The sequence below is a fragment of the Oryza glaberrima genome, chromosome 7 (genome assembly GCF_000147395.1).
Source record: "Oryza glaberrima chromosome 7, OglaRS2, whole genome shotgun sequence".
Lineage (NCBI taxonomy): Eukaryota > Viridiplantae > Streptophyta > Magnoliopsida > Poales > Poaceae > Oryza > Oryza glaberrima.
The window spans coordinates 11,247,976-11,255,511 of record NC_068332.1 but is presented as its reverse complement, the minus strand read 5'-3'; positions in this window follow the sequence as shown (position 1 = coordinate 11,255,511).

Genomic DNA, 7,536 nt, shown 5'->3' with positions numbered 1-7,536 from the left:
ACGCGGGTGCGATGCTTTCGACTGAAATGAAAAAGTTCAAAAAGCACAAAAACATGATTTTTGGACATATTGGAGTGTATTGGGTGCGTTCGTGGCAAAAACTCACTTCGTGATTCGTGCGGCGAACTTTTGTCAATTAATGGCAATAGTGGCATATATTGGCACACACGGGTGCGATGTTTTTGACCAGAAGGAAAAAGTTCAAAAAGCACCAAAACATGATTTTTGGACATATTGGAGTGTATTGGTTGCGTTCGTGGAAAAAACTCACTTCGTGATTCGCGCGGCGAACTTTTGTCAATTAATCCCATTATTGGCATATATTGGCACACACGGGTGCGATGCTTTCAACTGAAATGAAAAAGTTCAAAAAGCACAAAAACATGATTTTTGGACATATTGGAGTGCATTGGGTGCGTTCGTGGCAAAAACTCACTTCGTGATTCGCGCGGCGAACTATTGTCAATTAATGGCAATAGTGGCATATATTGGCATACACGGGTGCGATGTTTTTGACCAGAAGGAAAATGTTCAAAAAGCACCAAAACATGATTTTTGGACATATTGGAGTGTATTGGTTGCGTTCGTGGCAAAAACTCACTTCGGGATTCGTGCGCGAACTTTTGTCAATTAATCCCATTATTGGCATATATTGGCACACGCGGGTGCGATGCTTTCGACTGAAATGAAAAAGTTCAAAAAGCACAAAAACATGATTTTTGGACATCTTGGAGTGTATTGGGTGCGTTCGTGGCAAAAACTCACTTCGTGATTCGCGCGGCAAACTGTTGTCAATTAATGGCAATAGTGGCATATATTGGCACACACGGGTGAAATGTTTTTGACCAGAAGGAAAAAGTTCAAAAAGCACCAAAACATTATTTCTGGACATATTGGAGTGTATTGGGTGCGTCCGTGGCAAAAACTCACTTCGTGATTCGCGCGGCGAACTTTTGTCAATTAATCCCATTATTGGCATATATTGGCACGCACGGGTGCTATGTTTTTGACCGGAAGGAAAAAGTTCAAAAAGCACCAAAGCATGATTTCTGGACATATTGGAATGTATTGGGTGCGTTCGTGACAAAAACTCACTTCGTGATTCGCGCGGCGAACTTTTGTCAATTAATGCCAATATTGGAATATATTGGCACACACGGCTGCGATGTTTTTCACCGGAAGGAAAAAGTTCAAAAAGCACCAAAACATGATTTCTGGGCATATTGGAGTGTATTGGGTGCGTTCGTGACAAAAACACACTTCGTGATTCGCGCGGCGAACTTTTGTCGTCAATTAATCCCATTATTGGCATATATTGGCACACACGGGTGCGATGTTTTCGACTGAAATGAAAAAGTTCAAAAAGCACCACAACATGATTTCTCGACATATTGGAGTGTGTTGGGTGCGTTCGTGGCAAAAACTCAGTTCGTGATTCGCGCGCGAACTTTTGTCAATTAATCCCATTATTGGCATATATTGGCACACACGGGTGCGATGTTTTCGACTGAAATGAAAAAGTTCAAAAAGCACCAAAACATGATTTCTGCACATATTGGATTCTATTGGTTGCGTTCGTGGCAAAAACTCACTTCGTGATTCGCGCGGCGAACTTTTGTCAATTTAATCCGATTATTGGCATATATTGGCACACACGGGTGCGATGTTTTCGACTGAAATGAAAAAGTTCAAAAAGCACAAAAACATGATTTCGGGACATATTGGAGTGTATTGGGTGCGTTCATGGCAAAAACTCAGTTCGTCATTCGCGCGCGAACTTTTGTCAATTAATGCCAATAATGGCATATATTGGCACACACGGGTGCGATGTTTTTGACCGGAAGGAAAAAGTTCAAAAAGCCCCAAAACATGATTTCTGGACATAATGGAGTGTATTGGGTGCGTTCGTGGCAAAAACTCAGTTCGTGATTCGCGCGCGAACTTTTGTCAATTAATGCCAATAATGGCATATATTGGCACACACGGGTGCGATGTTTTTGACCGGAAGGAAAAAGTTCAAAAAGCTCCAAAACATGATTTCTGGACATAATGGAGTGTATTGGGTGCGTTCGTGGCAAAAAATTACTTCGTGATTCGCACAGCAAACTTTTGTCAATTAATCCCATTATTGGCATATATTGGCACACACGGGTGCGATGTTTTCGACTGAAATGAAAAAGTTCGAAAAGCACCAAAACATGATTTCTGCAAATATTGGAGTCTATTGGTTGCGTTCGTGGCAAAAACTCACTTCGTGATTCGCGCGCGAACTTTTGTCAATTAATCCCATTATTGGCATATATTGGCACACACGGGTGCGATGTTTTCGACTGAAATGAAAAAGTTCAAAAAGCACCAAAACATGATTTCTGCACATATTGGATTCTATTGGTTGCGTTCGTGGCAAAAACTCACTTCGTGATTCGCGCGGCGAACTTTTGTCAATTTAATCCGATTATTGGCATATATTGGCACACACGGGTGCGATGTTTTCGACTGAAATGAAAAAGTTCAAAAAGCACAAAAACATGATTTTTTGACATATCGGAGCGTATTGGGTGCGTTTGTGTCAAAAACTCAGTTCGTGATTCGCGCGGCGAACTATTGTCAATTAATGGCAATAGTAGCATATATTGGCATACACGGGTGCGATGTTTTTGACCAGAAGGAAAAAGTTCAAAAAGCACCAAAACATGATTTCTGGACATATTGGAGTGTATTGGGTGCGTCCGTGGCAAAAACTCACTTCCTGATTCGCGCGGCGAACTTTTGTCAATTAATCCCATTATTGGCATATATTGGCACACACGGGTGCGATGCTTTCGACTGAAATGAAAAAGTTCAAAAAGCACAAAAACATGATTTTTGGACATATTGGAGTGTATTGGGTGCGTTCGTGGCAAAAACTCACTTCGTGATTCGCGCGGCGAACTTTTGTCAATTAATGGCAATAGTGGCATATATTGGCACACATGGGTCCGATGTTTTTGACCAGAAGGAAAAAGTTCAAAAAGCTCCAAAACATGATTTCTGGACATATTGGAGTGTATTGGTTGCGTTCGTGGCAAAAACACACTTCGTGATTCGTGCGCGAACTTTTGTCAATTAATCCCATTATTGGCATATATTGGCACACACGGGTGCGATGTTTTTGACCAGAAGGAAAAAGTTCAAAAAGCACCAAAACATGATTTTTGGACATATTGGAGTGTATTGGTTGCGTTCGTGGCAAAAACTCACTTCATGATTCGTGCGCGAACTTTTGTCAATTAATCCCATTATTGGCATATATTCGCACACTTGTTCTATGTTTTCGACTGAAATGAAAAAGTTCAAAAAGCACAAAAACTTGATTTCGGGACATATTGGAGTGTATTGGGTGCGTTCGTGGCAAAAACTCAGTTCGTGATTCGCGCGGCGAACTATTGTCAATTAATGGCAATAGTGGCATATATTGGCACACACGGGTGCGATGTTTTTGACCAGAAGGAAAAAGTTCAAAAAGCACCAAAACATGATTTTTGGACATATTGGAGTGTATTGGGTGCGTTCGTGGCAAAAGCTCACTTCGTGATTCGTGCGCGAACTTTTGTCAATTAATCCCATTATTGGCATATATTGGCACACACGGGTGCGATGCTTTCGACTGAAATGAAAAAGTTCAAAAAGCACAAAAACATGATTTTTGGACATATTGGAGTGTATTGGGTGCGTTCGTGGCAAAAACTCACTTCGTGATTCGCGCGGCGAACTTTTGTCAATTAATGGCAATAGTGGCATATATTGGCACACATGGGTCCGATGTTTTTGACCAGAAGGAAAAAGTTCAAAAAGCTCCAAAACATGATTTCTGGACATATTGGAGTGTATTGGTTGCGTTCGTGGCAAAAACACACTTCGTGATTCGTGCGCGAACTTTTGTCAATTAATCCCATTATTGGCATATATTCGCACACACGGGTGCGATGTTTTTGACCAGAAGAAAAAAGTTCAAAAAGCACCAAAACATGATTTTTGGACATATTGGAGTGTATTGGTTGCGTTCGTGGCAAAAACTCACTTCGTGATTCGTGCGCGAACTTTTGTCAATTAATCCCATTATTGGCATATATTCGCACACTTGTGCGATGTTTTCGACTGAAATGAAAAAGTTCAAAAAGCACAAAAACATGATTTCAGGACATATTGGAGTGTATTGGGTGCGTTCGTGGCAAAAACTCAGTTCGTGATTCGCGCGGCGAACTATTGTCAATTAATGGCAATAGTGGCATATATTGGCACACACGGGTGCGATGTTTTTGACCAGAAGGAAAAAGTTCAAAAAGCACCAAAACATGATTTTTGGACATATTGGAGTGTATTGGTTGCGTTCGTGGCAAAAGCTCACTTCGTGATTCGTGCGCGAACTTTTGTCAATTAATCCCATTATTGGCATATATTGGCACACACGGGTGCGATGCTTTCGACTGAAATGAAAAAGTTCAAAAAGCACAAAAACATGATTTTTGGACATATTGGAGTGTATTGGGTGCGTTCGTGGCAAAAACTCACTTCGTGATTCGGGCGTGAACTTTTGTCAATTAATCCCATTATTGGCATATATTGGCACACACGGGTGCGATGCTTTCGACTGAAATGAAAAAGTTCAAAAAGCACAAAAACATGATTTTTGGACATATTGGAGTGTATTGGGTGCGTTCGTGGCAAAACCTCAGTTCGTGATTCGCGCGGCGAACTATTGTCAATTAATGGCAATAGTGGCATATATTGGCACACACGGGTGCGATGTTTTTGACCAGAAGGAAAAAGTTCAAAAAGCACCAAAACATGATTTTTGGACATATTGGAGTGTATTGGTTGCGTTCGTGGCAAAAGCTCACTTCGTGATTCGTGCGCGAACTTTTGTCAATTAATCCCATTATTGGCATATATTGGCACATACGGGTGCGATGCTTTCGACTGAAATGAAAAAGTTCAAAAAGCACAAAAACATGATTTTTGGACATATTGGAGTGTGTTGGGTGCGTTCGTGGCAAAAACTCACTTCGTGATTCGCGCGGCAAACTTTTGTCAATTAATGGCAATAGTGGCATATATTGGCACACATGGGTCCGATGTTTTTGACCAGAAGGAAAAAGTTGAAAAAGCACCAAAACATGATTTCTGGACATATTGGAGTGTATTGGGTGCGTTCGTGGCAAAAACTCACTTCGTGATTCGCGCGGCGAACTTTTGTCAATTAATCTCATTATTGGCATATATTCGCACACACGGGTGCGATGTTTTCGACTGAAATGAAAAAGTTCAAAAAGCACAAAAACATGATTTCGGGACATATTGGAGTGTATTGGGTGCGTTCGTGGCAAAAACTCAGTTCGTGATTCGCGCGGCAAACTATTGTCAATTAATGGCAATAGTGGCATATATTGGCACACACGGGTGCGATGTTTTTGACCAGAAGGAAAAAGTTCAAAAAGCACCAAAACATGATTTTTGGACATATTGGAGTGTATTGGTTGCGTTCGTGGCAAAAACACACTTCGTGATTCGTGCGCGAACTTTTGTCATTTAATCCCATTATTGGCATATATGGCACACACGGGTGCGATGCTTTCGACTGAAATGAAAAAGTTCAAAAAGCACAAAAACATGATTTTTGGACATATTGGAGTGTATTGGGTGCGTTCGTGGCAAAAACTCACTTCGTGATTCGGGCGTGAACTTTTGTCAATTAATCCCATTATTGGCATATATTGGCACACACGGGTGCGATGCTTTCGACTGAAATGAAAAAGTTCAAAAAGCACAAAAACATGATTTTTGGACATATTGGAGTGTATTGGGTGCGTTCGTGGCAAAAACTCACTCCGTGATTCGCGCGGCGAACTTTTGTCAATTAATGGCAATAGTGGCATATATTGGCACACACGGGTGCGATGTTTTTGACCGGAAGGAAAAAGTTCAAAAAGCACCAAAACATGATTTCTGGACATATTGGAGTGTATTGGGTGCGTCCGTGGCAAAAACTCACTTCGTGATTCGCGCGGCGAACTTTTGTCAATTAATCCCATTATTGGCATATATTGGCACACACGGGTGCGATGCTTTCGACTGAAGTGAAAAAGTTCAAAAAGCACAAAAACATGATTTTTGGACATATTGGAGTGTATTGGGTGCGTTCGTGGCAAAAACTCACTCCGTGATTCGCGCGGCGAACTTTTGTCAATTAATGGCAATAGTGGCATATATTGGCATACACGGGTGCGATGTTTTTGACCAGAAGGAAAAAGTTCAAAAAGCCCCAAAATATGATTTCTGGACATATTGGAGTGTATTGGGTGCGTTCGTGGCAAAAACTCAGTTCGTGATTCGCGCGCGAACTTTTGTCAATTAATCCCATTATTGGCATATATTGGCACACACGGGTGCGATGCTTTCGACCGAAATGAAAAAGTTCAAAAAGCACAAAAACATGATTTCGAGACATATTGGAGTGTATTGGGTGCGTTCGTGGGAAAAACTCACTTCGTCATTCGCGCGGCGAACTTTGGTCAATTAATTCCAATATTGGCATATATTGGCACACAGGGGTGCGATGTTTTTGACCGGAAGGAAAAAGTTCAAAAAGAACCAAAACATGATTTCTGGACATATTGGAGTCGATTGGGTGCGTTCGTGGCAAAAACTCAGTTCGTGATTCGCGCGCGAACTTTTGTCAATTAATCCCATTATTGGCATATATTGGCACACACGGGTGCGATGCTTTCGACTGAAATGAAAAAGTTCAAAAAGCACAAAAACATGATTTCGAGACATATTGGAGTGTATTGGGTGCGTTCGTGGGAAAAACTCACTTCGTCATTCGCGCGGCGAACTTTGGTCAATTAGTTCCAATATTGGCATATATTGGCACACAGGGTGCGATGTTTTTGACCGGAAGGAAAAAGTTCAAAAAGCACCAAAACATGATTTCTGGATATATTGGACTCTATTGGGTGCGTTCGTGGCAAAAACTCAGTTCGTGATTCGCGCGCGAACTTTTGTCAATTAATCCCATTATTGGCATATATTGGCACACACGGGTGCGATGCTTTCGACTGAAATGAAAATGTTCAAAAAGCACAAAAACATGATTTTTGGACATATTGGGGTGTATTGGGTGCGTTCGTGGCAAAAACTCAGTTCGTGATTCGCGCGGCGAACTTTTGTCAATTAATGCCAATAATGGCATATATTGGCACACACGGGTGCGATGTTTTTGACCAGAAGGAAAAAGTTCAAAAAGCACCAAAACATGATTTTTGGACATGTTGGAGTGTATTGGGTGCGTTCGTGGCAAATACTCAGTTCGTGATTCGCGCACGAACTTTTGTCAATTAATCCCATTATTGGCATATATTGGCACACACGGGTGCGATTCTTTCGACTGAAATGAAAATGTTCAAAAAGCACAAAAACATGGTTTCTGGACATATTGGAGTGTATTGGGTGCGTTCGTGGCAAAAACTCAGTTCGTGATTCGCGCACGAACTTTTG